The following is a 9,066-nucleotide window of genomic DNA, read 5'->3' on the forward strand; positions in this document are numbered from 1 at the left end:
AAATACTTATATATTGTCTAATTTATTTAAGTAATTCTTAAACAGGATTATGTTAATGCTAGAATTTGTCTTTTTTGCTGCCCTCTAGATTCACAGGTTTTGTTAGGACTATGTGATTTTGTGACTAAGAGCCATGGGTTACAAACTCAATTCTGTCACAACCCCCTTTGTAACTCTAATACATGACTTCCTTTTTCCACATCTGTTTCTTCCTCTAGCTTAAATTAATTTTACAAGTCCTTCCATCTCATAGATGGGCTGCTAGTAATAGCTAAGTATTATTATTGGCTAAAATGCTCAAGAGTTATGGAGTCTCTGTGTTTAACGAAATCAGGTCATCTCTGAAGTAGAAAGGACCATGGATACTGGTGAAGTCTAAGTCCGAAGCAGGGATGTCATCCAGAATGAATTCACAGGTTTAAACCACTTTCAGGTCAAGGATTAAAGCTTTGTAATGGTTAGCAAGCAGGCAAAGTTCCTAATGAAATAGCAATTAACAAGGATAGAGGTGGGACCTTTTATGAGAAGGAACCCAGACAAAGCTATGCTAACTGCACTTTAAATCAACTGGTGATCATGGCTGTCCAGATTGTACAATAGCCTCAGAAGGTGACTTCTATAGCTTAACTTCCAAATTGTATAAGGTAACAGTGGGTGTTAGTACAGGACACCTCTGTCTATACAAGATAATTCTACAGGGTCATCTTGCTCCTGACTGGAGCCCATTTAGAGATTGAGACCATTTTCTACAGGGACATGGTCTTTTGCTGCAGTCTATTTACCCCTCAGAGGTCAATCATTCCAATCACCTTCCTAAGTAAGCATCCACTCTATCTGAAAATTGGTTGTCCACTCTCTGCTTCAATACTTCCAGTCAGGATATTCACCATCTGCTCTGTTTTTTTAACATCCCTCATCATCAGAAAGATTCTATTTCCCCTTGCTCTACCCTCTGGGGCCAAAGAGGAGGTTTCTTTTTCCATAATTCTTGCCCTTTCAGATATCTAAAGACAAGGATTATGGTTTCCTTAAATCTTCCCTTTTCCAGGTTAAATGTCTCACATTGCCTCAGAGTAGACTCCACTCCAGAAAATCAGGACTCTTTGTTCAGGCTAAAATCTATTATTTCTCCCAAGGTCTAACAGAGGGCTCGGAACATAGGATTGCTTATTGTTGTAGTTCAATTGTTTGAGTCCTGTGTGACCTCATTTAACATTTTTTTGTGACAAAGATTAGTTTGCCATTTCCTTCTTCAGCTCATTTTACAGATAAGGAAACTGAGGCAAACAGAATTAAGTGACTTGCTCAGGGTCACACAGCTAGTTTCTGAGCCAGATTTTAACTCAGGAAGATGAGACATCCTGAGAAGAACATGGCAGGTGAGAAGCCTGCTGTACTCTGCCTTGGGGGAGGTTTGATGAGTCTTCCTGACTCTAGGCTGGGGTTCTATCCACTTGGCCACTAGCACTCAATAAATGTTTGCTGATTTGAATTGAATAGAACTGAACAGAAATGAAATGAGAGAATGAAATGAGCTAAAATAAATCTATCTGTGTGGATTCAATCCTAGTCACCTTCCTCTGGATTCTTAAGAGTCATTAAAAAAAAAAAATCATAGGATTAGCAATCTTTACAAATCATCAGAAATACATAGAATTATTTTTAAAATCCAAGCAATACATTGAAGAAAAAAGTTCACAGACCCTGTGAACCCGTTGAAGAACCTATTATTTAACAGAAAAGTCAAGCCCCAAACACCTACTAAGTGTTCCACCATTTCTCCAAGGAGGAGAAATGGGATTCAAATCCAGGTCCTCTGACTGGGACTAGGCCTCTTACTCCAAATAGTTAGTATCACTCCTTAAAGGAAACACATAGTATTGAGTACAATATTCCAAATGTGGGCTGACCAGGCATGGGACAATGAAATTTCTTGGAATTTTGAGCTGCATTAGCTTTGGTTCCCCTCATCCTCTCTTACTCTGCTCTCTTCCTCCATTCTTTGTGATTGTTTGATGTGAACACAACCTAGTAGAGTCCAGGTCCAGGATAAACACCTGAAAACAAATCCTAGTGGCTTCTGGATCTCCCTCTTCGGGCCAAGTATTACCAAGTATTACACATTTTGCAGGAACCTGTCACCTTGCTCAACTGGCTTGTTGTGCTTAAGGCATGTGGTCAAAAATGAGTCAAGTCACAGATACATGGCCCAAGTATATCATTCTTTCTAAAACTGAAAGGATGTCCTTCCCTTTTCTTTTTTTCTTTAAAGCCTCCCCAATTCTGATGCTGGTTTTTTTTTTTTTTTTTTTCTCTTCCACTGTTTTCCATTTCTTGACTTTGTTAATACTTCTAGAAATGTAAATACATAGTAGTTTCTCCCTAGAGAAAACTTGTTCTTCTTGATTGAGATCCTCAAGGCCCAGGCTACGTGTGAAAGAACAATTTATTCTTATTTTGAAAGGTATGGTGGGGAATATTTGGGACAAGGAAAGAGATGTCTATCAAATCCCATTTCTACACTTTACTAATTAGGTGACTATCATTTTATTTATCTGGGTCTCAGTTTCTTCATCTGAGCTATTACTGAGTTATTATGAAGATCAAATGAGTCGGTGTATGTGAAAGCATTTTGTGTGGTGAACAAGGCAAACAGATGTGAGGCAGCTAGGTAGTGAAAGTCCTCCTGGTTGCAGTCAGGAAGAACCAAGTGCAAATCCAACCTCACATACCTTTATTAGCTGCGAATCTGGGCCAAGTCACTTAACCTTTCTGTCTGTATCCCCATTTGTAAAATGGTGATATAATATCACTTGCCTCCCAGAGTTGTTGTAGGAATCAAATTAAATAATATTTATAAAGTACTTAGCACATAGTAATCAACTATTAAAACATTTATTAAGTGCCTACTATGTGGGGCACTGTGGGGATACAAGAAGGGGCAAAAGGCAGTCCCTATCCTCAAAAAGCTTACAATGTTTGTTTGTTTGTTTTTTGCAATTCTTCTATATATATTTCCACATTTATCATGATGCACAAGAAAAATCAAATCAAAAAGGAAAAAAATGAAAAAGAAAAAACGCAAGCAAACAACAATTTTTTTTTTAAATAGTGAAAATACTATGTTGTGATCCAGACGCAATGCCCACAATCCTCTCTCTGGGTGCAGATGGCTCTCTCCATCACAAGCCCATTGGAATTGGCCTGAATCACCTTGCAGTTGAAAAGAACCAGGTCCATCAGAAATGACCATCATATAATCTTCTAGTTGCCGTGTATAATGTTCTCCTGGTTCTGCTCATTTCCTTTAGCATCAGTTCATGTAAGTATCTCCAGGTCTCTCTGAAATCATCCTGATGGTTGTTTCTTATAGAATAATAATATTCCATAATTCATGTACTATAGTTTATTCAGCCATTCTCCAACTGATGGGCATCTACTCAGCTTCCAATTCCTTGCTGCAACAAAAAAAGGCCACTACAAACATTTTTGCATAAATAGGTTCTTTTCCCTTTTTTATTATTTCTTTGGGATACAGACCCAGTAGAAAAACTGCTGGATCAAAGGGTATGCACAGTTTGATAGGCCTTTGGGCATAGTTCCAAATTGCTCTCCAGAATGGTTGGATCATTTCACAATTCCACCAACAATGCATCAGTATCCTAGTTTTCCCACGTCCCCTCCAACATTCATCATTCTCTTTTCCTGTCATCTATGGTACCTCAGAGTTGTCTTGATTTGCATTTCTCTAATCAATAATGATTTAGAACACCTTTTTATATGATTAGAGATGGTTTTAATTTCTTCATCTGAAAATTGTCTAGTCATATTCTTTGACCATTTATCAATTGGAGAATGGTTTGAATTCTTATAAGTTTGAGTCAATCCTCTATATATTTTAGAAATGAGGCCTTCATCAGAAACTTTGGATAAAAATTCTCTCCCCCGCACCCAGTTTATTGCTTCCCTTTTAATCTTGTCTGCATTGGTTTTGCTTGTACAAAAACTTTTTAACTCAATATAATCAAAATTATCCATTTTGCATTTCATAATGTACTCTAGTTTGTTTTGGGTTTTTTTGGCCACAAATTTCTTCCTTCTCCACAGATCTGAAAGGTGGACTATCCTTTGTTCTTGTAATTTGCTTATAGTGTCACTCAAAAAGCTTACAATATAATAGGGAAAACACGACATAAATAAATATATACAAAGCAAATTAATTATTATTATTATGAGAGAAGAACTCTGGGGGTAGGTTGAAACCTTGAATGTATGGTTAAATAAAGTTATAAATAAAATTGAGCAGGTATAAACATTAAGCCTTCATAAACGTGGGCAGGAGAGCAAATTTATTCTAGGTAGGGAAGTAAGGCAAAGATCAGCAGCACTGCCCAGATTCTTCAGTCTTGCTTAGGTAGGTGGTGATTTCCAAGGACTGCAACTGGCATCCTGGGAGTGAATGACAAATTAAGACAGTTTGTCATTTGAAGTCACAGGGGAAAAAAGTGGATGGAAAGCTGGTCTCAGGGTCAGAAAGTCCTTGCTTCAGTTTCTGACACAAATCAATTAACCTTTCAGAGCCCATACAGTTCTCTGAGGCTGTAAGTTGCACAGTGGCTCTCAATATGCATTGACAGTGGGAGTTTCCTCCCTGGGTGTGTCTTCTACCAATAAAATCATAGATGTTATCCAAAAATAAATAAATAAATAAAAGCTAAGGACTTCCTGCTTGGCAGTCTGGTGCAGAGCCAAGTGAATTACAAGGGATTTGTCTGAAGAGACAAAGGTGTATACAGAGGGAATGCATCAAATAACTCAGATTTTTAAAAGAAAAATGTAGAAAATGGAAGGCGGGCCAACAAACAGAAGAATTCAAGATTCCTATAAAAATAGTAGGAGGAATGTTAAAGCTCAGAATGTGTTGAAATGACTGAGGGAAATTAAGGACAACAAAAGGGAGGGATTTTTTTTTTTTAATTTTTTGACTATAGAGGTGGGAGAAGATCAAAATAGGGAAAGGACCTTTGCTTTGGATGGATAGGACAATGACAACTAGTCACAAAGAGAAGGCAGAACTGATGCCCCAATTTTGATTTTGCTTTTGTTTTCTCTTTAAAAGAAAATGCTTTTGTAATGAAAACTGAACAAAAATTATCAGGAGGGATCTGACACACAAGATGAATGAGGAGATGGTAAGAGAGTACCTTGCCTTATTCCTCCTTCTCCTCTTCTTCCTTCTCCTCCTTCTCTTCCTCCTTCTCCTCCTCTTCTTCTTTCTCTTCCTACTCCTTCTCTTCCTCCTCCCCCTTCTTCTCCTGCTTCTCCTCTTCCTCGTCTTCCTCCTCTTCCTCCTGCTTCTTCTCTAGGATTCTGTCATAAACTATTAGCTATTCTTTCTAGTTCTGTCTCATTTATAAACTTGATGAATATGCAATCTATGATTTTATCTAAGTTATTGATAAAAATGCTGAAGAGCAGAAGGCCAAGTCCAGATTGATTCCTAGGATACTCTCCCAGAGGACCTCCTACCATGTTGATACTGATCCATTAACTTTTTGACACTGGATGTCCAGCCAATTCTTATTTTATTACACTTTAATCCATATCTCTCCATCCTTTCCACAAACACATGAAATATTTGATCAACCTTTGCCAAAAACTAGGAAATGCTCAAATTAATAGTATTCCCCTTATCCATTAGTTTAATAATCCTCTCAAAAAAAGGAAGTAAGGTTAGTCTGGTAATAAGTTCCTAATGAAGTCATAGTGACCTTTCTAAGTTATTGCCAACCATTTTTCTCATTACACAACCTGGAATTTTCCCCAATCAATGTCAAGCTCACATACCTATAATTGTAGACTCCCATAACTTTCTTTTTTATTTTTATTCTTAAAATAAGGACATTTACCCTTCGTCAATCATGTGCTGCCCTTTCTGTTTTCCATGATTTTTCAGATATTATTAATAGTGATTTAAGCAGCTTGGTGGAACAATGGATAAAGCATTTTTCCTGGAGTCAAGATTGAGTTCAAATCTGACTTATTTACTAGGCAAGTCACTAAAGCCTATTTATCTCAATTTACTGAGCTGTAGAAATGAATTAGAGAAGGAAATGGCAAACCGCTGCAGCATCTTTGCCATGAAAAGTCCAAATGGATTGGATATAACTGAAATGACTGAACAACAACAAACAACAACAACCAAAAAACTCAACTTCATTAGTTTAAGCTGGGGGAGGTATGGAAAGTCAGCAATTATTCTGAAAATGATATGGAGATTTTAAGAGACAGTAAATTCCAGACGAATCAGCACTAGATGGTCTGTGATATGGCAGCCAAAAAATCTAATGTGATCTGAGGCTGCAGCATTAAGAAAGGCGAATATTCCAGGAATTAGGAGGTGAGAGACCCAATATATTCCACCCTCATAAGACCTCATCTAGAGTATTGTGCTCTGTGTTTTGTGCCTTATCAGGAGCCTATATCATAGGAGGATTAGCAGGAGTTTTGGATCATTAATTTGAGTAATCTGAACCCAATCTGGTCCTTAAGGGCTTGAAAATAGCAGACAGCATGATAAAAGGAAAGGTTTGGAATACTTATTAAAGGCAATGGAATAGAGTCCATCAAGGAGGAATAAGAAGGCTGCTGTTCTATAATGAGAGCAAGAATTTGTAATGGATTCAGTTGGCACTCTCGCATGACCTCCAGTAGCATTTAGTTGTTATCAGAAAACGAGAAGGTAGATTATGATAGTGACCCAAGGTTGATCGTCAGGGAGTGAATGGTGGCTACACAAAAAATTGAGATATTCCAGGAGAGAATAGACTATATAAATGAAGTGATTGACAATATGGTTAAGATGGAAGAGAGGAAATTGAGCTCAGAGATATTGGAGATTGAAAGAAAGACTTTATGGTACCCAAGATGAACCATGAAGGAAGAGAAGAATTTGTGGAGTGGAGGGAGTGGAGATCAGGAGAGATTGCATTCCAGGCATGTTGCTGATCTGATTTATGAGATTGTGATTAGAACACTGTAGAGAGGAGTCAGACTGGCTGGGGGCTTAGAGTGTAATGAAAGAGAACCAAAGATCTCTTGTGATGTGCCCCAGGGATTTGTTCTTGGCCCTGTGCTCTTTAACATTTTATCAATGACCTAAATCAAGACATAAATGGGAATCAAAATAAAGGCATAGATTACATGCTTATCATATTTTCAGATTTAATAAGAAGAGGCAGCATGATGTACATAAAAAGTATAAGACCTGGAGCCGGAGAGGATCACATACCAGTCTGGACCTTTGCCAATTCTGTGATCTTGAGCAAGTTTGTTAGTAAACTAGCAGAAGCTGGTGGGTCTGCTTCCCACAAGTCTCTCCATAATCTAATCTATCTACCATTCAGCTGCCAAAGTGAGTTTTCTATAGTGCACTTCTGACCACATCACCTCCATGTCAAAAAAATCTAGGGGCTCCCTACGATCTTCAGGATCAAGTACAAGTAATACACTGATCACTTGGTGCCCCTGCCTGAAGGCCAGGTGTATAAGATTTCCCAGCCCCAAGGGTTCTCTGGTCTTCTGGAGATTGGGTAGTATCTGGGCTCTCTGCAAATGTCTCTTATCAACGTTGTTCCCTCAGTTGTTAGTGAAGGGTCTGCTATGTCTCCATTTTGTTTAGCCACTAAACAGTCTTACTAGATTTTACAAGAGTGTTTACTTCAAAAGATATGATCACAAATATATAAAAACACGCCCCTCAACTTGAAGAGTAATTTTTCTCATCTCCTTATACCTCCTCTCTCTGTGTGTCTGTCTCTGTTTCTCTCTGTGTCTGTGTCTGTCTCTGTCTCTTTCTCTGTCTCTCTGTCTTTCTCTCTGTGTCTCTGTCTCTGTCTCTGTGTCTCTGTCTCTCTCTCTCTCTCTCTCTCTCTTTCTCTTGGTCTCTTTCTCTCTCCCCCCCCTCTTCTCTTACTTTCTTTCTTCTGGGGAGCCATGTCACATAGACTGGCTGCACCATCCCACCCAAAATACTAGTTCCAAGGTTACCATGGCTTTAACTCTCCAGTCTGATAGAGATCACTGCCGACACTTGAAAACAGGTGGACAAATGACACAGGACACAAGACAGGACCAAACACCCCCAGGCTCATTTCTCAGAGCCATTGGCTAAAAAGGAAAAGGAGCAGGAAAAGGCTCTATTGGCTCTGTTTCCTGTGTCCATGCAGTCTCCTTCTAGACAAAGCAGGAAATGGCAGCAGAAAAAAGGGACCTGCTCAGTCTCATCCGTTTCAAAGGCACAGGCCCGGCTCTCTCATGTGGCTGGGGACTCAGATGCCTCCTCCCCAGGGCACCTCCATGTTTGCTGAGTTCAGCATGCCATACAAGTTCAGGTTACATTAAAAAAATGTTCTTCTGGCATTCAAAGCCCTTCATAAAATACCTTTCTCTGTTCCCCTCCTCCAAACTTTTCCAAATTTTTAAAATCTTTTTCCCTCCCATCCCCTTCAGTGTCTCCTTGCTTTTACACAAATAAGATTCACTCTCTCTTGGCTCTGGCATTTTCTCTGGCTGTCCCTCAAACCTAGAATACTGTTCTCATCTCCGCCTCCTGGTTGTCCTGGCTTCTGCCAAGGCCCAGTTAAATCCCACCTTCTATAGAAAGCCTTTTCCCAATTTTTCTTAAAGCCCAGTGCCTTCCCTCTGTTAATTATTTCCTATTTGTTCTGTATATTGTCTGTACATCAATGTTTACTGTCTGTTTCACTCCATTGATCTGTAAGTTTCTGAACGTCAAGAACCGTCTTTTGTCTCTTTGTGTTTACAGACCTTGGCAACACGCCTGGCATATAGCAGGTGCTTAATAAATGCTCAGTGACTGTTGACAGTGACAGCTTCAATTGCCTTAAGAGGGACCAGGATTAGGGAGATGATAATCCTCCTGTATTCTGCCCTGATCAGATCACATGGAGAGTATCATGCTGAGTCTTGAGCACCAAATTCTGGAAGAAGATTGATGAACTGGAGAGTGTACAAAGCAGGAAGGTCAAGATGGTAAAAAACAAA

The 9,066-nt window shown here is 39.0% G+C and overlaps 1 long non-coding RNA gene across 1 annotated transcript; it reads right to left on the reverse strand.

The window, feature by feature from the left end:
* Window positions 1-2,879: 2,879 nt before the first annotated feature.
* Window positions 2,880-5,911, reverse strand: LOC127539682 (uncharacterized). Its single transcript, XR_007948019.1, has 2 exons — window positions 5,205-5,911; window positions 2,880-3,458 (listed from the first exon to the last, which is right to left on the reverse strand). It is a non-coding gene; the product is annotated as an uncharacterized LOC127539682 (long non-coding RNA).
* Between the last annotated feature and the right edge of the window lie 3,155 nt (window positions 5,912-9,066).

The sequence above is a fragment of the Antechinus flavipes genome, chromosome 6 (genome assembly GCF_016432865.1).
Source record: "Antechinus flavipes isolate AdamAnt ecotype Samford, QLD, Australia chromosome 6, AdamAnt_v2, whole genome shotgun sequence".
NCBI lineage: Eukaryota > Metazoa > Chordata > Mammalia > Dasyuromorphia > Dasyuridae > Antechinus > Antechinus flavipes.